At 41.6% G+C, this 23,251-nt stretch overlaps 1 long non-coding RNA gene across 1 annotated transcript; it reads right to left on the reverse strand.

The window, feature by feature from the left end:
• Window positions 1-3,398: 3,398 nt before the first annotated feature.
• Window positions 3,399-14,312, reverse strand: LOC135239481 (uncharacterized). Its single transcript, XR_010325382.1, has 3 exons — window positions 13,739-14,312; window positions 5,785-5,946; window positions 3,399-3,811 (listed from the first exon to the last, which is right to left on the reverse strand). It is a non-coding gene; the product is annotated as an uncharacterized LOC135239481 (long non-coding RNA).
• Window positions 14,313-23,251: the final 8,939 nt, after the last annotated feature.

Genomic DNA, 23,251 nt, shown 5'->3' on the forward strand with positions numbered 1-23,251 from the left:
CCTGCTTGCACATGTTCTCACCTGCTGTGATCTGTTTTTAAAAAAACTCCCCTTAACTACTAAAATAATATAGTAAGAATGTCATTATGCTTCAATTTTCTTTATTGAAATATGGCATGATTAAAGATACAGGTTTTCGTAGTTACATAGTGTTCCACCCTCCCTTTACCTGGGAGTCAGGCGTGAAGGCAGGTGGGCCAATCAGTAGCGCTAATACTTGTTCAGCTAATTAACAGGGAGAAAAGAAGACCAGGACTGGATTTTGATTTGAGGAGTGAAAACCTATAGGATGGTGGATCTCCAGGAACAGGGCTGGGCAGCCCTGTCATAAGGCCTCATGATATTGAGTCCAGCATAGGCCACCATGACACTGCTGTTTTCATATTAATCAAGTAGCCGAAATCAAGTAGAATTCTTGAATTACGAATCGTGACACTACCAGATGAGATCGTGATGAACCTAAGGTAATGGACACACTTGAGAGGTTCAGGTGGGTTGGACCTAAACAGTTTGACTGTGTTCAGCTGTCCAATGCCATGATAGCTGGATTTTGAAATATAATTGAACTTCCTGTTGTCTGAACAAATTAAAGTTTTCAGAAAGAACACCATTACAGCCTTAGATGTACACAACATGAATGAATGGAGAAGTATGAAGTAGAAGAATATCGCAAAACACAAATTAATTGCTTTTGGGTAGGTGCACTCAATTTGACTACCACCAGGGAGCAGCAGATCACTTCTTTTCGTGTTACAGCAGAAATCACCGCTGCTACAGTTAAATTACCACATTAACCATGCAGCTATGACGATGGTGTTAAATTCATTATTGAAATTAACTAAAGTTTTGATTATTTTCCTTAGGTCTACCTTAGTGTGTACGTATAGATATAAAGAGCAGGAGATTTAGCATGTAGCAAAAGAGCTTTCAGATTTGTAACCTCTTGTGTTTACAGGTAAGCTGCTGATATTTACACTCTGGTCTTGCAAATAAATGAAAATATACCAGACAAGGGCAGGCAAGCTTATTGTGTCCACATGAGCCCAGCAAAAAAAAAAAAAAGATGCAAATTTGTTTTTGGATTGCAAATGTTCTCACTCACCTTTAGGTGTCTGATGTGTATACACTTTGTAAAAAAAAAAAAAATTCAAATTCATTTCACAAACAGGCCCAGGGACCTTACTCTGTAAATGGAAGCAGCCCATTGGCCTGCTGGTGTGTGTGAAGACGAACAAACGGCACGGCGCTCTGGATAAGGTCTGTCCTGGAAGCAGTATCCATTAAGAGTGAGTGAGTAACCTATTAGCTTCATTTGCATAAGTCTGCCTCGCATGCAAATGAGCCACAGTGCTGGGCTGCTGTGATGCCTCCTGCCGCTCACTTCATTAATTATTCATGAGCTTTGGCCCTGGCTTGCTGTTGCATTTCCTCCAAGCGTCTGTCTGTCTGGCTTTGGCCAGAGAAAGGGGAGATTTTCGCTGGTGAGAAGTTAAGCAGGGTTTTGACGGCTTAACCCAGTCGGGCCTACATTTTTGTGGAGCGCTGAAAAGGCTTAAGGCTCTCGGAAGCAACCGCGCTGCGCGGAGTTTTCCTCGAGGATTCGCCAAAGTGGTAAACGCGTTCGGCTTCCCCGTACCCAGGAGTCAGAGGACACGCGCGTGTGCGTCACTGTGTTTACGTCCCTCCCGTGACGTTCCTTTACAGTGGGGGGGGGAGGGGGGGGGGAATTTAAATCAACACACCCACTTCGCGGTTCAGCATGTTGTTCAAACATATCATAGCCCCCCCTCCTTCTCTCCCCTCTGCTATCCGCCGCTGATGAAATTCGCGTGAGCACGGCTCTTGGCCGTGGATCTGTCGCTCGTCAGCGTAAACAGGAAAGCGGGGTTACCGGGGGAACAAAGGTCACTTAGTCCAAAACAAACAAAATCCATTCCCAGTGGGTAAACGGGGGGTGGGGGAGTTCCTTTATCTGCTTCGATCGAAGATTAAACGGACTTGCGGAAAATGGCCTAATCTCTCCCGATGTGAAATCGGCCTATCAGGGTCCTGCCCTTTCCCCTAAAACGAGGTTGCCAGATAAGTTTGGTCACGTGCAGTGGCCATCTTCCTGTATCGGCTCAGGAGGGGGGAGTTTTGACAGAGCAGCCACCAGCCCTGTTTACCTGCTCCTCCAGTAGTTATAATGGCAGTCTGTGTCTGTCTTAGGGGGTCTCGGACTGCTTTAAATATCATTGGGTAGTGTCAGTGCGCAGTGTCAGTGGGTAGTATCAGTGGACAGTGTCAGTGGGTAGTATCAGTGGACAGTGTCAGTGGGTAGTGTCAGTGGACAGTGTCAGTGGACAGTGTCAGTGGGTAGTATCAGTGGACAGTGTCAGTGGGTGGTATCAGTGGGTAGTATCAGTGGACAGTGTCAGTGGGTAGTATCAGTGGACAGTGTCAATGGGTAGTATCAGTGGACAGTGTCAGTGGGTAGTGTCAGTGGGTAGTATCAGTGGGTAGTATCAGTGGACAGTGTCAGTGGGTAGTATCAGTGGACAGTGTCAGTGGGTAGTATCAGTGGACAGTGTCAGTAGGTATTATCGGTGAACAGTGTCAGTGGGTGGTATCGGTGGACAGTGTCAGTGGGTAGTATCAGTGGACAGTGTCAGTGGTGGTATCGGTGGACAGTGTCAGTGTGTAGTATCAGTGGACAGTGTCACTGGGTAGTATCAGTCGACAGTGTCAGTGGGTGGTATCGGTGGACAGTGTCAGTGGGTAGTATCAGTGGACAGTGTCAGTGGGTAGTATCAGTGGACAGTGTCACTGGGTAGTATCAGTCGACAGTGTCAGTGGGTGGTATCGGTGGCCAGTGTCAGTGGGTAGTATCAGTGGACAGAGTCAGAAGGCAGTGTCAGTGGGTAGTGCTGGATTGATTCTACAGCTGCCTGAATCCATATAATAACATAACAATGGTACAATCCATACAATTCATTGATTAGTGATTCTTCATTCTTCACCAGCCTTGCGTACTTCCACAGGCTCCCAGTGAGCTGGCCGTGACTAAACCCCAACCCCGCTGCCTCTGTCACAGGGTCAAAGGTCACTTCATGAAAGTAAGCATCTGTGTGGGCATAGTTTATCCAGACCCTCCAATCACACGCCGAGCTTTCATTACGCACCGCACTACCACTCGTCACAAACACCGGCTTGAACTTAATGTGCTTGTAAAGTATACATGGCCACAGTTGTTTATTCCTTATAAACCACCCCAAACCCTTTACCCTCCTACTCTCATATGTTTGTTTTTGAGGTTGACTGTGCTTGTACACACAGCTGAGAAGCACCATATGATGTTTTCAGAAAGTCGGTAGGCGTAAGCAGAAGTGCAGGATTTATTTAGCTAAACACGGCATCGGTCCAATGTATTTAATTATTTATTTTTTACATTTGTTAAACATGGTTTCTAATAACATAGTGGTCTCAGCATGTTGTCTGTTCCTAAATGTCAAGGCTAAATTTTCTGAAATATAAATCTAATATATAAACCCTCTATTTCTGTTGTGCTGTTCTTTGTATCAGCTTGCCAGAACAGTGTTTGTCATTTTGGCATCGTCTATTTTGGACATCTTGCCTGCATATTTTATGGAAATGTTGTGTGCATTTTCTCTGATTCAGCTTCTCTTCCTCTGACTCTCAGGTGACTGTAATGCTCTTGGGTCTTCTGTGCTGTTGGCAGGGATGTGTGGTTGTGGACCAATGGGAGCAGTCTTCTCATTCTGAGGTCCCATGCCATATGGATGCAAGACAGACGACCACTCAGGAGTTTCTTCTGTGAACGAGAGTACAATTCATTCCTACATGAAATGTATTACATTACATTACACATTACATTACAGGCATTACGCAGACACTCTTACCCAGATCAACTTTTACATAGCATCCATTTATACAGCTGGATTGATATATACTCAAGTACCTTGCACAAAGGTACAACAGCAGTGTCCTACCCGGGACTCAAACCTGTGACCTTTAGGTTTCTAAATTTATGAGGTCATAAAAATGACCTGGGGCTGCTCTGTGACATCATAAAAAAATGACCAGGCCTGCTCAGTGATGTCATAAAAAAATAAAGAGGAGCTACTCTATGAAGTCATAAAGAAATAACCAGAACTCCACTACATATTCTGCTAACTTCCACTTCTGGCCAACATTTCCCCCCCCCAAATTCCAGAGCCGTCGAAAATTTCTTTAGTTTTAATGTTATTGTATGAAAAGGTTACTTTTTGCTGGTATGGTTGACAGTGCTTTGCTGTACAGCAAACATGACATTAAGCATTAATCAGCAGAAGGAGAGTAAAGGGTTCCTGGAAGTACAGACAGAATGCATTCATCAATCACTGCTGGGGTTGTTCAGTTTCTTTCTCACTCTCTTTTTTTTCCGATGCAGTTTTTAAAGGTGCAGTATGTAAGTTTGGAGAAACAAGCAAGAGAGAGCTAGATTTAGAAAAAAATGTTTCCACAACCCAACGCCCCCCCTCCACTCTCCCTCCAAACACAAGCACACATGCTGCCTGACATTTCAGTACTGCAGAGAGAGAGGACATATTTATGTGACCTGCTCTATCATAATCAGTCGGAAGTCACTGTGGCCAAATTTATATAAATCAATGTGTATGTCGAAAATGTTCATTTTTGGATGTTTTTGGGTTTCATCTTATTTTAGCGGAAAAATATCTTGGCTTTTGAATGCAAAATGACAGCATCAGAGTTTCGCATTGTTTTGAATCTAGCTAACTTTAGCTTATTGTCACCAGTCACACAATCACCCCAGCCGCTTAAGCTAATGGGTTTCATCTGATTTTACTCGAAAAATATCTCTGCTCTGAGCCCTGGATTAAAGGGTGATGGCTAAGAGTCCATATGTAATATGTGTGCGTGTGCACATGCGTGTGCATGTGTGTGTCTGTACATGTGCGTGTACCATGTGTACAGGCGCATATGCTTGTGTGGGTGTTCGTGAGCATGTGCCTATACAAAAAAGGGTGAATTTATGTTGAGTCAGATGCCATTAGAAACATAAACATGCTTGACAGAGAAAGCAACCGTTAATAATCAACTGGGCACATGCGATGTGTAGGTCATCAACATTTTAAAAAGATTCCATGGCCATCTGATAAATGGGTTGTCCCAATGTGAGTACCTTAATTTTCTTTCAGACTGTTACGAATCACTTTGTCATGGAATAGTTTGAGTTTTTTTTAGATCAGTCTGGCAGGAAACAGTAAAGCTTGATTAGTTCTAGTACTCTATGTTAGTGGAGGGAAATTGAGGCTTTGTGAACACCGTAATGGGGGGAGGTACCATGTGCTGTCTATCATTAATTTAACAAAGACTTGGATCAAAAGACCTTGCTCCCCACTGCAAGACTCTCCAAACTATGGTTGGCTCAGTTTAGAAAGTCAATTTTTGTACGTTGGCAGTCACGTCTGGCAGGTTGAGAGAAAAGCTAGAGTGACTTTGTGCCAAACACCTCCTGACAAAGACTCGTGGCCTGTTTGTTTGTCCACTTGGTTTTTATGCTTTTCTCCCATTGAAACATGGCCGCTCATGTCTGTATTTTGATTAAAATCTACATATGATACAAATAACAAGCTACATGTTTACAAGCTAAAATGCTACATGTAAGAACTCCACCCTTGTCCTTTACCATGACCTTGAGTGCAGACCTTCCCCTGATTGGCCTATGAGTGAAGCTGAAAACAGACAATAACTCCTCCCACTTTGAGGTTCATGATGCCTCACCTCCTCCAACACTGTGTCCTCCAGGCATGTTTTGCAGGAGAGGGCGAGTTCATGGGTATTTCGTATATTGGTTCCGGTAATTTAGAAGATGTGTCAGCTCCCACTTTCGCTATCTCTCACTGACCGTACATGGGTTCTTCCGCTGAGTCTTCCGTTATTCATCTACAAAACAAACAAAAAAACCATTTACACATAATTATTTATTTTTTTTGGTAGACACTTTGAAGAGGCCGACAGTGCGTGCGTCGCTCTCAGTTTTTGGCGAGAGGGAGTTTCCGAAGTGCTGAGCTTCAATCGTCAGCGTTTACGTGATTGTGTTCAGAGCCAGCGCAGAGCGAATTGGGGGATAACAGGAAGCGAGCGGAAGGGGGCAGGAAGTGTTGGGAGAGCGCTCTCCTCGTCACTTCCTGCCACTCCCCGCACACGCACGCCGCTCGACAGGAACCCCGGTGGTGATTGGCCGTTTTGCCGCCGTGAACAGGAGACCGCATAAAAATGGAAACCTGTGGTTGGTGTAGCCGGCCCTCTTCACTGAGCACATTAAACCCGTTTAAAAAGCCGATCCATTCTGATTAACTCCTGCTGCACAATGGGTCTCAGGAGACCCGTCAGCTGTCAGGGGAAATGAACGCAGATTCTAACGCCGGTAAGCTGACTGTTCAGAGGCGCTGCCTGCAGGGGCTGCTCAGAGGAGATGTTTAGAGGTTTAAAGCCACAAGCGTCATCGGAAAAACCACACGAGATACCAATGACCATAAGCTCACTCACTCACTCCTGGGGCTATATTCAGATTTATGTTGTATTAGAATTGATGTCAAACAATGTTATTGGCTAAATACACTAAATAAAGATCTTGGAAAGGAAAGGGAAGAAGGAAAAAAAAGCTGATTTGTGATGGTTTGCCAAATGGCTGCAGCCTGTACCCTCATAAGTCAATGGAAGTTCTGAGAAACACCACCAGCTGGGTAGAAAAAAAGAAAATTACACAACTGTGACCACCCACCTCTGTTGACTGTTATGGCCCTAAAATAAACCATCAGTACGAATACTGCATATGAAGGCGGAGAGCTTTCTATGAATACATGCACAGAATGCATTGTTGACGTCAGTCACATTTATTTGTGGTAAAAAAATGGATTTCATTCACGGACCCTGGAGCCTATGTGCCGAACATACACACTGCAGGCTGAGAAAGTCTCTGGTCCGTAAAGTCATGCGCTGCCACAGATTCCACAGACTGTCCAGGGAATCTATGACATGCTGTGTCCTTATACACACCCAGTTTTGGGTTGGTACCCTCAAAACTTACAGGTTTCAGGACAAAATGTATTTTCCCACGTATCCCCAATGGAAACAATACATAACATTACATTTATTTGGTAGACGCTTTTGTCCAAAGCGACGTACAATAAGTGCGTAACAAAGTTCATTACAACAACCACAAAACAAAGGTCTGATAAGGTACAATACTCATTTATGTAACAGTTATTCATAGCCATGAACACATTAAGTCCTGTTCACACAGTAAGCATAGGCTAGGTCAGAAAGTAACGTTAAGTCAAACTAGGAGGCATGACAATGAGCTTCAACATCAAACAACGATCCAAGTGCAATATAGGTGGTGGATGGAATGAAAGTGCTACAAATAAAAATGACTCATATAAACCACAGCATAAGAAACAACAGAAAAGTATAACGGCTCAGTTTCCACAGCATGATGTAGTAATTATGAATCTGAAAACTCCAGTGGCACACTGTTACAGCAGCATGAAGGCAGTTCATTAAAAATAAATGATGAACAATTTAAAGAAACGAACCATTGCTTACACTATTTTCTGATGACTAAGCTTCTTCAATGTAAACAGCTTTACTTGTTTTAATTTTTTTTTTACTCCTGCCCCAGCATTGCTTGGTTAGTAAAGGGAGGCTATTTCCAAAGACAAACATGAGTGACCGCAAATAAAATACCCTTTTCTTATGGAACCCTTTGGTCTTGGCGTTGAGCATGATGGAACACCAGGTCTTGTACTTGTTTGTGTTGGTTATAGATCATGCCAATCATCTGTGATTTCATGTGTTCTGGAACACTGCCATTTGTTTTCTTAAACACGAGGCTGCGTTTTGATTGGCTGCTGGGAGCACACCTGACTGCTCAAATGTGTGTACTTTTTGGAGAATAGGTAACCTAATGTATCTCAGTGCTTTTTTGCATGAACTGCATTCTATTTTTGCAGCTGTTTTGATAGGCCACTATACCATGCTAAGAATGCATATTCAGAGTAGCACTGAGTCAGTGTTGTTGCTATTCTAGTTTTAGAACACAAAAAACGTAAGTTTATTTGCAATTTTAGTTAGGATTTTTAATTAAATTACATTTTATTACATACGCTGAGAGTGACAGAACAAGACCTGTGCTGAGAAGTGATATGTCTTTGGATTCAGTATTATTACCTGCATACTTTACCATCATCATGCCTTACCTTACGCAGGCATCATCTTTGTAAGAAAACGGGATAGATTTAGACCCCTCTTCTCTATCTGCGCAGTAGCATTGCCTGATACTAAGAGAGCTGAATCATCAGCATGAAGCAATAGTATGCAGCTTGATGTGGTTGGGCTATCATTAGCATATATTGGAAAACTAACGGGTCCTAGAATAGAACCCTGTGGTAGTCCATATCATACCCCAAAGAATGGCAGGAGGGCATCTTCACTGTTGTCTGCAAGTCTTCATCTTGTTTGTGGAACAAACAGTCCAAAGATTTGACTCATCATCAGCACCTGCCCTATACACAGGCTGTCAATTACATGTAAATTCATTCATGCAATGACCATTATGACCTCACCCTTTGCATTCTGCCAACAGTCCACTCTCTATCCCAGAGTACATAGCTCTGTTGTGTTTGTAATCAAAGACCTCCTATTTTTAACAGGAATACCAAATAAATGTATATATGTTTTTTTTCAAATGTGAATCAAATAAGAGATATTCTTAATTTACCATTTTTCTGAATTTTAAGCTTGTGTGTCTTCCAGTGGAGGCTCCTTTAAATCCAGTATCCATTAAAAAAAAGAACACCACAAGCTGCCGCTCGGTACATGCTAGTAAAGCTGGTGTTTTGGTGATGAAACGTTATAATTTGGCCCCACGGGGACGGGGCGCCAGTCTGTTATTTCCTCAGCTGGCTCTATGTCTGCTTATTTGAAGAGCTAATATATGGGGGGAGAGTGACAGAATGGATCATTTGGCAGAATGGCATCTCCACAAGGCTCTCCAAATCCCCTAACACCTCACCTCAGACCGTTTCACTGCAGAATGTAACATATTTGTACAAAGATGCATACAAAAATAAACCCTTACTTTCAGGATGTATATATTTTTTACAGTTTTTCTCGATTGCTAACACACTAAAACTGGTTCTTTTAGCAAAAACTCCCAAATTATTACTTCAGTTCTCAGAGGACCAACACATCTCTCAAAACTATAAACACTTTTCACTTGTTTTAACACATGCTGCAAATTGTTAAACTTTTTCTGCAAATCTCTACAAACAAATGCTTTCATGAATCACTGGTTACACACTGTGCTCATGCAACAAACACTAGTAGTCAAAACAGTTAACTCAAGTCATCACAACCTAAACTCAGGTAACACACCTTTCTCTAGGTGCAAACACTTGGCAGCAAAATTGTTTACACACCGGTCACAATCTCTGGATCAGTAAATAGGGCCACAGTTTGCGTTTGTGTGCTTTTGAACAATGGATCCTCAAAATGGACAAGCTGTCCAAAGATCAGGAAGACAAAGGAGACAAAGAGGCAGGAGACAATTTGTCCCAGACGAAATACGTGCCACCTTGACCATGTGCTGGTGCATGGTATGATGATGAGGGAAGCTGGACAGAGAGTTCAGCCAAACTTGAATCGTTTCACAGTGGCATCCATTGTCCATACTTTCAGACAAGAAAACAGGTACTATAATTTACTGTAATGTTACGTATTGTAACTGCTGTACTACTGTGAGAGGATATGCTGTCTATGTAATGTTGAAGTGTATTTACAGACGATATGTTCTTTAGATTTTATTGCTGTTTTTGTTTATAGTGCTGCATATACTGAGTTCCTTTTATGAATGCTACTCTCCTTTGAAAATACTACATTTTTTTGTTCCTTCAACTGTGTTGTGGTTTACTGTACAGTACTTTTCACTCAGCATCACTTTTCAGTACTACCGATAAAATATTTGGAAATTTGCACACTCCCTCATTTGTTAGTAGTGTAACATTGCAAAGATCAAAATCTGAAAACCATAAAATAAGTAGAATAACCAGGAGAAAATAACTCCTTACACACTGCTATAAAAGTTTTCGCAGTAGTGCTTTGAATTTATCTCACTGGTGTGTTATGCGTAATCTACATTGTCTGTGTTTTCGATGGCTTGTGTGTGCCATTTGAAGGCAAAGTTTAATTTTGATGGAAGAGTATATGTTTTTGAGAAGATAATTTGAGTTTGGCATGGATGTTTGAGGTTTGTGCTGATTGATGTGTAGTTTTGGGATTGTGTTAATAGTTCTGAGAAAAAGGGGAATTGTTTCATTAAATGTGTCTTAGCAATAAAAAAAACTGTAATACATGTCATTGAAAAGTAATATACCATAACATTCATATAACTGGCAGTTGTATATTTTCCAAATATATATGCATATTTTGTGTGTGTGTGCACGTGTGTGTGTGTGTATGTGTGTGTGTGTGCATGCGTGTATGTTTGTGTGTATGCTTGTGCATACGTGTGTGTGTATGTTTGTGTGTGCGCGTATGTGTGTGTGTGAGCGTGTGTGTATGTTTGTGTGCATGTGTGTATACGTGTGTGCGCGTGCTTGCGCGTATGTTTGTGTTTGTGTGTGTGTGTTTGTATGTGTATGTTTGTGTATGTGTGTGTTTGTATGTGTATGTTTGTGTTTGTATGTGTGCGTGTGTGTGTACCCACAGAGTTTTAATACATCTAGTGCTTTTGCGTACAGCACATTCAGTGGTGGTGGTGACTTGCAGAGGGATCTCACTCTTTTGAGGGTAATTATTATACGGAAGAGCAGCGGGTGGTTTTGCTCCCTAAGAGGCATAATCAGCCACGTTTGTCTCAGCGACTGGTGTGGAAAAGAGAAGAATTATGGGAAAATCACAGGCCACGTCCACCACTGACAGTTTTACATCTGAAGAAATAACTTACACAGGCCTGTGTGCCAAACAGGCGCTTACAGCTGTGACCTCAAATTGATTTTTCTCTCTCTGACTCCCAACCCTAAATTCAGTCTCTCCCCCAAGCTCACTCTCCTCCCTCCTTCCCTCTCTCTCTCATTTCTCATTTTCACATTTCTTCACAAACCCCCTGCCCCCCCCCTTCAATATGAATCCAAGATGAACACATGGAGTTGTTTACCAAAACCTTCAGCAGCGAAGCCGCACTGTAAGCCTACAGCATAATATTAAACCCCAGCACTGCCAGGAATAACTTCTGCTGTCCCTGATACACACACAAGCTACAGCCCAGCTTGCAAAGAGATGGGGGGGAAAAAATTATCATCTTGAACTGAAAGAGAGAGTTTGCTTTCAGGAGGTTTTTGATATAGTTTCAGTTTTAGTGTAAGTTTTCAATTGGCCCCAGGCACTTTCTGCATGCGATAGGATACAGAAGGATATTTTTGATACTTGAAAAGTTCAGATATTTTAGAATTTTCTGGTGACCTGCTTTATAATGATTGGTACAGGGGCATTTGTGGGTTTCTGAATGAATGCACATGGTACACATGGTGTGAAATCAAATTTCTTTGTTATGATATAAAGGTGTTCCACAAGGTTCTGTTTTAGGCCCTTTGCTTTTACATATATCTAAATGATTTGGCTCCTCTGTAAATAATTGTAAATTGTACCTCTGTGCTGATGACAATGTTGTTTATCCCTGTGCTTTCTCTGTGCCATAGGCCATAAATGATTCTACAAAAACTTACGAAAACTTACATGTGCAAATATAGAAGTCAGCACATGAAGTATATGCCCCCTGTCCTGACACAGCAAAAGTGCCTTTTTGGCTGCATTGATTTCTTATACTTACCAGAGGGACCCTTTATTTGAACATACCCCCCCCCCCCCCCCCAAAAAAAAAAACATCTATGCATGGTCCTGCGCACAATATTAAGTTCTGAGCCTTAAATTGTTTTTGAAAGTTTATGTTATTTTCTCCTAATGCTGATTCCATAGATTTGCAATATGTGCATCTTAAATGGATCTCAAATAGAAAGCCTCTCCTTATATCTGTCAGGGAATCTGAATAATCCAGTTAGAAAGCTGACAGCTATGCTTGAATTCTTGTGAGGGAATGGCAATAGGAAGACGACTGTCCAGATGAAATTCCCTCCAGTACTGAATTAGGAAGATATACTCTGTGTGCACTTTGCCACCTGTGTTTGAAAACCATTCGATTTAATGCACCACTCTGCCCTTTAATTAATTTCTCGTGATAATTTTCTGTACCATCATTGTCTTCATGTCAGGTTTTCTTTGTACCCATCATATCAGGCAGTGCACTAGCCACCCCTGACCCTCTAGGTAGGGTCCTGCATTAGCTTTGGTTTGTTTACAAGGATAGATGACTTGCTCTTCCTACTTAGTTCCCCATGTCTATTCTATGCATTCATAAGTGCCACATTACTCTGGGAAATGTCATGTTTCTTACATGGGATGGCTTTAAAGCACCAGGCATAGCTGAGAGCATTTCTGGAATATGCAGAAATATTTAGCAGGACTGCATTTCTCCACATTTGATGTGCAAGCCAAAGGAAATCACTGCTTCGTAATCAGACCTGGGTCAAATACGTATTTGTTTTGTATTCAAATACTTTTCTGTGCTCTGTTGATCTTGCCTGGTGTAACTGAGCCTGCCAATATGACCAGAAGGCGGGGTTTGCACTTTTTGAGAGTATTTAATTGGTTCCAACACACCAGACAAAATCAGTAATGTAAATCCAAAACAAATATGTATTGGACCCTGGTCTGTCTGTAATGCTTATAATTTTGCTGAATTTGTAAACCCAATTATTTTCTAAAGATAATTATGTCATTACCATGGTCAGCATGAAATTGTGTGTTTCCTTTCCATGGCTAATGTATTATTATAATTTTTTACCATGGGCTGCAGTTATGGAAAAACAGTCATCTGTATTCATAAATAATTTTCCGATTTGCTGAGTCAGTGTTTGTCCTGCCATTATCGCCTTATTGTTGCCAATCATTATATTTTAAAATATTTATGGGCAGTAATGTCTCAGGGCAACATAGCTCAAGAGGTAAGAGTGGTTGTCTGGCAGTTGGAGTGTTGCCGGTTCGATCCCCCGCCCTGGGCATGTCGAAGTGTCCCTGAGCAAGACACCTAACCCCTAACTGTTCACAACGAGCTGATTGGTACATTGCATGGCAGCCTTTCACCGTTGGTATGTGAGTGTGTGTGTGAATGTGTGAATGAGAGGCATCAATTGTAAAGCGCTATATAAATGCAGTCCATTTACCATTTAATGTGTGGGCCATCTCCTGTCACTATGAGAGGATTCATGCACTGTTAATGCAGTTGACTTGTCTGTTGTCCCACTTTTTTTTAGTTAAAGTTATATATTTTATTTATATAGTTTAGTTATACTTTTTAGAAACAAACCACTGTTTCATGAACACAAATGTGATGCACTGTATAAAAGTTTTCCTGTGCCTCGAAGTGGCAAAGTGGCTTGCCTGTTGAGTGTTTTCTTGTGGTGCAAACACAGCTGTAATCGTCAAAGCTTGTCATAGGCCAGCAAACTGCTGCCGCCTGCAGTTTTCAGCTAATCGAGTGCAAGTGCTAAACACTATGAAAAACGATTGCTGCCTCATTAAACCACGGGCTGTAATTAAAAAGCACTTAGCATCTTACCGTTTGCAAAGATGCGACAAATCAAGAACTCGGAAGCGGATGCCCTGAGCAGGAGATCGCCCCAGTCCGCTGTGTGCGCTCCATCTCAGGCGGTTATCTAATGGAAATTCAATTACAAAAGCAGACTCTTTAGACGGTTTCAGGACCTTGCCGCTTCTGAATTCGTAATTAGTTTCAGATTCTTCTCTCTAACGCCAGGACGAGGGAGATCGCAACGGCGACAGACTGTCTTTCCAGCACCGCTTGGCTCATTTAAACCGCGCCTGGCTTCAGAAATGGCGCTGTCCAGAGTTTATCCGGGGCTGGTGCTGCTGCGCTTTCCTAACGACAACATTATCGCCAGGGTGGGAGTTCGACCGCGACCTCAGGAGGGCGATGTTAACGGCGCATTAAGATAGTTTTTCCTTCTTTCAAGATTCAAAATTTTAAATATATTCCAGAACCAGCTGTGGGCTGTGGAAGTGTTCCAGGCGCCGGGGCATTTCAGGTCACGAGCCAATGCGCAAGAACGCCTTCTTCACTTAGCAATGAAGGAGAACATGCTGGTTTGCAGGCTAGGTTGGTTTTTTAAAACTATCTTTAAAAATTAGCTTCATTAGATCCGCATAAAGCACATTTCTTTAACATATTTGTTCACATTCAACATATTTTAGTAACTGCTTTGTAATCAGAGATTACTTCTACTACATTACAAAGCCTTCATAAGAAAAGCCTACTCTTTGATAGCTGATGCTTATTGACACATTTTTATTAACATATAAAGAATTCACAAAATACTCATTTATATTATTAGTTGTATAGTGCATTTACTGTTTGTTTATGTATTATAAGGGGTTAATATGGCAAGGGCAGAGTCATAGAGACTTTATAAAGACTATATAAAGACCTGTTACACTTAATAGTTATTGGCAGTGTCTGACTTGTACTCTTAAAGGATGTGGGTTCACTCTGCTGAGGTCTGCTGGTAAGAGATGGATTTTGGGTTATAAGCCTACATAGTGTTTCTGTACACTCAAGTTGTCTCACACCATAAAAATCATAGTGTCAAGGAACTCTACGACCTTTCTAGGAAACGGCTTACTACCCCATTTGTGACGTGCTCCACATAAAATGTGGATGTTCACCAAAATGTTCATAGTTCCTTGCAGGCTGTCAGCTTGGAGAGGTTTAGCTGCTGTTTGTGCTGAGTAGATAATCATGGCTTGCATGTCTCCAGACTTCCAGGGGAACAGTGTCAAGAGACACAGCTATGAATATTCTTATGAACTTTGGTTCAGAAGGGAAATATATAATATAGGCTATGTTATTTTCAATGCAGAAAGTGAGCTATCCCTTTCTAACAGAGACACATTGATGAAGCCCAAATAGGTTGTCTTATTACGCAGTAAAATTCATTTGACTTGAATTTTAAAATAAGTTTTAAAATAGTTCAGGTAATTTTAAATGTACATAAAATTTTCATATTTTAGATTAAGGATTCTATCAGTGCACACCTTTTCCCACAGAGGTTAACATTCTCTGTCACACAGTCAAGAAGTATCCTTAAAAAAAAAAAAACATTAATGCTTATGGGCTAATGAAAAAGTAATATACCGCATGAAAAAAAGATTATAGTAAGGACTCAGAGAGCTCCTTCTTGTAGTGAATGTGTCTAATAACGTGAACTTGGGCTGCAGCAACAACAACAAAAAAACTAAATTAATTAAAAACTGTTACAGAAAACACATTTTAATTGGGGTGCTGTGTGTTTCACAGTGACTCAACTCTCCCACAATTAAACATTAACTGTCGCCTCATTAAAACACAAATGTAACTTAATTCCAGGCTTTTTTGGCCCCCTTAATGAGGCTTGGAAGAGACAAGCCAAGCAAAACCCTTAAAAACTGAATATGCAACCCCACTTTTATGCACTAACACAACTGAATTTACAATCCACACTGGTTAAAAAGTAATCCAGACCGTGCCAATGCTGACTGTGGCCAGCAGCCCTGCGCATAGTGACACACAATTGTCTTTTGTGTCACCTAGATATATGAGGGTTTTGATTGGCTGGGAGGAATAGCCTGATCATCACGGTCTAGCGCCGCCCACCAGTGACCTCACTGCAAGTCCAACCGTTGACCTGTGTTTGAAGCGTCTTCCTCAGACTCATGTCTGCGTGAACCCGACCTGGAAACTGCGGTGTGATCAGAAGCAGTGGCTGGCATAACATGGTTCTGAGGCCATGTTTGCAGTGTTCTGGACTGACAGCCAGTGCCAGTGAGTGCTGATAAATACTATTGGGGCATTCCAAATTCGGGAGAAAAAGGAGGGGGGGAAAAAAGCATAAAAAATGAATGATCAAACTTGCTTTAGCTGAGCCGTGTCCTACTTAAAGGGGATCTGTGGAATTATGTCTGACATTTAAAAAAAAAAAAGTTTTTTTACCACAAGGTGGCGATGAAATCTCACAGGTCCTCGGTCTTATCGCCGCCGCCAGACCGTAAACTTCCATAAATAATAAACAAGAATCTGAAAACTCAGAGGTCCTGATAGTGAAGGTGACTGATAACACACACCCCCCACCCCCCCTACCCTACCCCACCACTGTTGGAACTCGCCTCAAAAAACTTGTGTACTGTCACGCTTCAGAGAAATATGGGCACTTACAATGATGCGATAACATCTGGTGTTCTTTTTTTGTTTTAATGATTAGAGACTTAGCTCTTGTCCTGATTCCAAGTCTCAAGCCAAGCTCTTTAACGCCACTCTTGTGAAGCTACACACGCGGATTAGAAGCAGCATGCCACCAAAAGCCCAAGGTCATGAACAAAAAAGCACATGAACGCTCTCGCAGATCCTTTAGGAATCACGAGAGCAAAAAGATGGAGAGCATGCTGAAGGCCAACCCTGGTAAATAACATATCCATTCACACCTCCACAAATGGCACTGGACAGTAACAGTCTTACTGGAAAGCAGCATGCTGTAGTACCAAGCTGCTTCTATTATTGTAGTACCGTACAGCATCCCAGTAACTTCTACAGCTGTCAAATTCCACCTTAAGGCCCCTTTTGGAAATTTAATATCAATGCAGTTTAAAACAAATATATAAGAGATATATAAAAATCTCACTTTCAAGAAGAACACCTGGGACCTCAGAGTTTAATAACACGAGGGAAGAGTAGCTGAAGCAGAGGGTTTTAAATGACCAGTAGCTTGTTTCATGAAAATACCACGTGCTAGTATCTGTGGGCTGTAAATATTTTGGCTCTCTGTTTTAAGAGCATTGCAGGAGTCTCATTTTCATGGTTTACTGCTGTATCTAGCAAGGCTCACAATGTATGAAACTATTTTAATTATTCATTGGCTTGCATAACTAATTTCTGCATTTGAATTTCATTGAGGACCGCAGAGGTTTTTGCGTTAAACTAGCTAAACTACACTGAAATATCACAATATCCAGGGAAACGAGTCTCATTTTTCTCCATGGTTCCTTCATTAATAGCCTCTCTGCTATTGAATATTTTACATGCCTGTTTACTTGCTAATTGAAAAAAAGAAAATCAAGCTAATTATGCGTGCAAACATTGCTTTGGATACCGAAAAGAGCTGGCTACGTAATATTCGGGTTTGCACGGTGACACTTTTCCCAGCCTGCTGGGTAAGATGCAGGCCATTGCGCTGCACTAAGGTCGTTCCAGCCCTGCTGATTGATTGGCGAGCTCAACACCTGAGCACTCCAAGATAACAAAACAACCTTTCCTTTTTTTTTTTTGAGCTGTTTGGGTGCTTTTCTTCTAATCGCAGCGATGGATCACTGCACATAAATGAGACAACTTCAGAAACTTTCTCTGGAGGAGGTGCAGATGACTGACTACCTCATAACCCAAGAATGTTCCTCGTGTTATTGTAAAGCCATGCTCACCTGACAGATTTAAATACCGTATTATCGTGACGCAACTGAATGCACATCTGATCTGTTTTTTTATACACTTCAGAAACCGCACGGTGACATTTTCATAATTGAAATGACCGAGGCATATCAAGTCATCTTCAGGAGAACGTAAAGCCGAGGAAGAGCCAGTAGAAGATTCCCGTCGCTGAAAAGAGATTCATATCTGCAGATGCCAGCATGTGCACTTCTCTGTTATCTGTAGCATGAGTAAGCAGAACCAACGCCGGACTGCTTAGCGTCTCTGGTTTCCATTCCGCCCGAGCTCGTATTTACATAATTGGATCGGTCATTGTGCTAAATGAATGCAGACTTCTGTTCAAAATGTCGAGCACACGGTCACTTGCGGTAAGCTGGTTACATAACCAACAGTTCAGATGGCTCAAAAAATAAAAAATGTCAGTAATTGTTTTCACTCTGGAACAGAACATGTTACTCTTTTTCTTTGAAACAAAAAAAAAAATATGGAAAAAGGTTAAAGTTCAGCCACAGTAGTTTCCCTTGTCACTGACCGCTACCAGAAAGCCCAGGCTTTCAGTGAAGGTCTGCCAGAAAGCGTATCCTACCAGTCGGTAGCAAAGCTGCACGCTGCTTCGACTGAATGGGCAGTGTCCAGGGCCAAGCTGTTAGAAATATCGGCTTTCTGTTTCCTATGTGCTCAAGACGCATCGATCCAGATCCACACACACTTGCATCCCCTAATTGAGAAAATGCCGTGTCTCACACCTTTGCTGACAGGGGCGGGGGGGGGGGACTTCCTGTTCCCAGCACACCCTTGTTAATAGAGGTTATCAGGTGGGTCAGTAACGCAGTAATTCATTGTGTCAGGGCCTTGCACATGACACAGTGTCAGCTCCACGTCTGATCCTCAGGTACGGTTTAATGTTCTGATCCTCAGGTATGGTTTAACGATGCGTTTCTTTTAACATTCTCCTTTATCCATCCAAACTCCCCCTCCATGTGTCGAAGATTCCTGCTTTTTGTGTTCACCTATTCCAGCCTCTCACCCAATGCATGCTGGGATAGGTGCCTGCACCCCCCGCGACCCTGACCAGGAATAAGCGGGTTAGATAATGGATGGATGTGTTTACCTTACTGTATGCTGCTGGCCCTCTGTTCTGGCACCGACTTTCGATCGCGTCGCAAGCGATTCCAAACTCAGCCAAGCGGCACCCATGTACAGTCTATCGGCTGTTAAAGACTGGAGCACGGAACAGGTCTGGGGCTGAAGGGATACAACTGGTGCCAGAGAATCAAACTGCAACTCCACCAGGGTAATCTGAGGGTAATCCCGTCCTAAATGCATTCATTGGGCCTCATTCACAAAACGTGTGTACGGTCACATTTGATCGTAAACTGCGTGTAAGAACGTTTCCAAGAACATTTCGGAATTCATCATTTTTTTTTTTTATCGGTATGTGTTCATGGCTGTTTCCTTATGCAAATCACATGAACAGGATTGCACATAAAACTTACAGACAGCATTCATCATGTCATACACCTGGGATATGCACAAAAACAATCTGCACACATCATAAATCTCATATAGTTTTTTTTCATAGGAACATTTCTAAGAACAAAATGAAGAGTAATTTAATAAAAGTTTTGTGAACGAGGCCCTCTGTTCTTTAACTGGACAGGTGACACAGAGTGGACAGGGAAATTATAAAACAGTGTGCGTACTGGCCTAAGCCCTTCACCATAATGAGAATTTCCCATTATGTAAGCCTATAAGCCCTGGCCATTTCAATAATTCTCTGGCAGTGGTGTTTAATCAGACACTTCTGATTTTAATTTGGGGGTATTTTATCCATCCCTCTTTTCCATTAGTATTCTCATTCGCTCTCACACAGGCATGCACACACACAGTACGTTTACAAGCACAGTTGAAATCTAGCTATATTAATAGCCAAAGATGAGATTTAATTGGATTATTGTCGTTGTCCCAATATACATGACTCGGAAAGAATCGAATTATTGACCGAGGTGTGTCTGACTAAGGCTTCTTATAAATCCTGCTTCCTCCAATTTTGTTGCAACTTTTTTGAATAGTTTGTCATTCCGCGTTTTTCTTCCATCCATGTATTTTAGGATATTTAACTCCTTTAGTTGCGATAGCATGAAGTTGGTCTCCTTGTCCGTCCAGAAATGTGTTTTTTTGCCATGATACTAGGGAGGGCAAAACAGAGCTTTAGAATGTCGCCAGCAGTGTATGTGCGTGAGCTCGACAATGCATTTCTCACAGAAAAGTTTGTTTGTTGCCTTTTTTTAGTTCATTACAGTGGTGATAGAAGTGACAGTAATTAAGTGGTACTGTGCTGTTAGCCTTTATTGATCGCCGTACATGGTTAATGTGAAGTACAATCGGACAGCACTAACTCATAAAAATGTACTTTGAATGGCAGGCTACTTGCTCAATCAAACAGTAAATGTGAAAAACATTCGATTATAGTCAGCGGCACTGAAATTTTCAGCCACACCCTCAATAAACGGCAAACGTCCCAGTAGAAGATTGAATTAAATCTTTTAAAGTTCTATATTTTCTGAAACATTATCTTTGAAAAATTCGACTTTGTACGATTTCAGTTGGACTACGATGTTTACATGATTTTTAAAAGTCCAGTGTTAGACGGAGTAATACAATAAATCGACTTTTTCAAGCATCATGTAAACTCACTGACAGATGCTCTCTCTGTCTCTCTCTCTCTCTCTCTCTCTCTCACACGCACACGCACACGCACACACAAACACACAGAACACCTGGAGCAAAATTGATAAAAATGGTCTTGGATTTAAACACAAGTGTTGTCTTAAGACCATTTTCCAAGTTATGCTGATGTTATAAAAATAACAGAGACTGAAACAAGTTGTTTAAGGTAGTTTAAAGAGTCGAATCAGCATCTTACACACCTGTGACATACACTCAGTGGCCACTTTATCAGGTACACCCATCTACCAGGAAGGACCCCCTTTTGCCTGAATTCACAGCTTGGATTGAACAATGTGCTGAAACATTTTTATTTTAGGATTTTAGTCCATGCTGACCACAGAGTTTCCACACTCTTTAACAGGACAGTTTTTTTGGATTTCGAGCCCACCCTAGTAGCAGTATGTTATGGGTTCGAGAGAGAGAGAAAAAAACCCTGCCATCACCGGGCTAATTTTACAAAGTAGTATGATCCATTCCGACAATGTTGTTCATTAAGTGGAGGGGACTGCACATTTAAAATGATTGACTCTGCTGTAAATGACTATCTGCTTTCCAATTAATTTAGCAACAGTTTGCGAACAGAACTATGACATTGAAATAGAATTACATAATGGTTACTCTAGGATATTGAGAGAGACAAATGAACAGTGAGCAATCTTTTATGATTAAATGATTGACCGTGGAGGGCAAATGGATAATTAAGAGTGCTAGAGATGGCATATTGTGGATAGGATAAAGTGTACAAGAAATTATTTAATAGAAGGCATTTATGAACGGTGATGAAATTCAGTGTTGTGCATACCAAACAACCATGTTTTTTTTTTTCTTCCAGTTGCTTCAAGGAGATAGATGTGCGGAATACACGCCAACAGACCCTTAACATGGTTTCAACACAAAAATGATATATCACAATCAGAATGAAAAATGAAGGATTTTTGTATTTTCCCCCACCCTTTGGACAACAGTACTATGTATTTAACTGTCTTTACAGTGAAATAGATTTTTCATCATGAATGACTTCACCAATACTGCAATTCATTTATTTCGCAATGGTTGTTGAAATTCAGATTTTTGAATTGTGTGCGTGTGAGTGTTAAGTCAGAACTAAAGTTATCCTGTTCATAAATTCAGATGGAGAACCACGGAATCACAGTCAGGAATCCTTAAAAATGCATAGAAATTGACAACGGATTATGGATGTGGAGCTACAACTATCATAATTTCTCCCCCCTGCCCCCAAGTGTTCCTTACTTGTGGATGTCTGGACTCTCAGTATACCAAAGAGGAAGAAAGAGAAAATGAAAGGATATCTAAAGTGGGTCAGGGAGTCATGGTGCAATCTGAATAACCCCTTGGTTCATTTGCATCCTTTACCTAAAATGGTGGAGGTGAACGGAACGGAATGGAATGGCCATTAAAAACCGTCCAAGAGACTCATGTCTCGATTCCTGCAAGGTTTGCTTCGCATGCCGCTGCGCAGGTTCGGATGCTTTGCAGACCAGCATTTCGCCAACGCCAACAACGCAAGCAATGTTTCCAGCCACGCAAGGGCAAGAACGCTTAGCATATTTTCCTCTCAGGACTGTTGATGGGTAAATATTTGCACCCTGGTATTGCCTGCTTTAGTCATTTAGTCATCACTGCGTGAACTGAGCTGTGTTCTTGGCTATTAATAGCTGTACGAAATGAGTATTGTACCTTTTTGAACCTGTGTTGTGTAGTTTTTCCAATGACCATGATATGCACTTATTGCACGTCGCTTTGGATAAAAGCGTCTGCTAAATAAATGTGATGTAATGTCATTACGAACACCCAAATAATTCAAACCACTTTCGTAGTTTATGCAAAAGACAGTCAAGTCAACCTTCTCACGTCAAAAAGGTATCAATTTGCACTGTTTTGATTCGCTGGCATCTGCTCACCAGCTTGTTGCCACGGAGATCCGTGTCCCCCTGACATTAGCGCCCAGCGGTACAACGAAGATTGATACGCGTCATGTGGAAGAGGTGAGAGAGAGGGGGGGAGGTGGTTGTATTTTACACCAGTGATTAAAATAAGGGGGGGGGGGGGGATGAAGTGTGACAGAAAGCACTGGGAGAGCCAGCAGGGAAACCAAGCCCCCACGTCAGCAGCAAGATTTCTGAGAAATTGATCCTCATGCAATAGATCTGGTTGGGTTGGGGGTTGTTGAAACATAATGTCACTTTCTGAGGAATGGTGCAAACGTGGGTCTTATTTTAACATTCTCTCTTTTCCATGGGGCATTTCATAAACAGGGCTGGTGAAAATTCCCGTTAAGGACAATAAATTTGACGGCAAGTCATTCTGTTATGCGTCTTCACAATTTACAGCGTGGTGACCGAACATGACCTCTTCAAGATCATCCGTGTGAAAAAAACCAGCGCATAAATGTTTACTTATCCACTTTGTACTCCTCTGTGTGCCCTCAGTTACTGCATTACTGGAGCTTGTTAAATGCCAATGTGTAAGCCTGGCGGAGGAGTTGTTTTTAATCCTCTAGGTAGGGGTACTTCCTTTTCCGTCCATTTAAGAAAAAATCAAGTATGCATTCTCATAGCTGGCAGAGTTTTTAACGAGGTAACACATTAGTCTGAAACATACCACACTGATGTGTGTTTATATCATTTTAACAGAAGCAGATCAGCTTGGAAGCAAGCCAGTGCCAAAGCCTGCAATTATCTTATTATTGTGCACATGTGCGTGCATTTGTTTATTTTTGGAAGATTTGTCTCGGGAAGCTAGAGATGTGTTTACAAAACAGGAAAATACTCAATTTACTCATTTGAGAGATACTGTCCAAAAAAAACAAACAAACGACAAAAAAAAAACTATTCTGTGATTTTACCTGAG

Source organism: Anguilla rostrata, chromosome 14, assembly GCF_018555375.3.
Source record: "Anguilla rostrata isolate EN2019 chromosome 14, ASM1855537v3, whole genome shotgun sequence".
Lineage (NCBI taxonomy): Eukaryota > Metazoa > Chordata > Actinopteri > Anguilliformes > Anguillidae > Anguilla > Anguilla rostrata.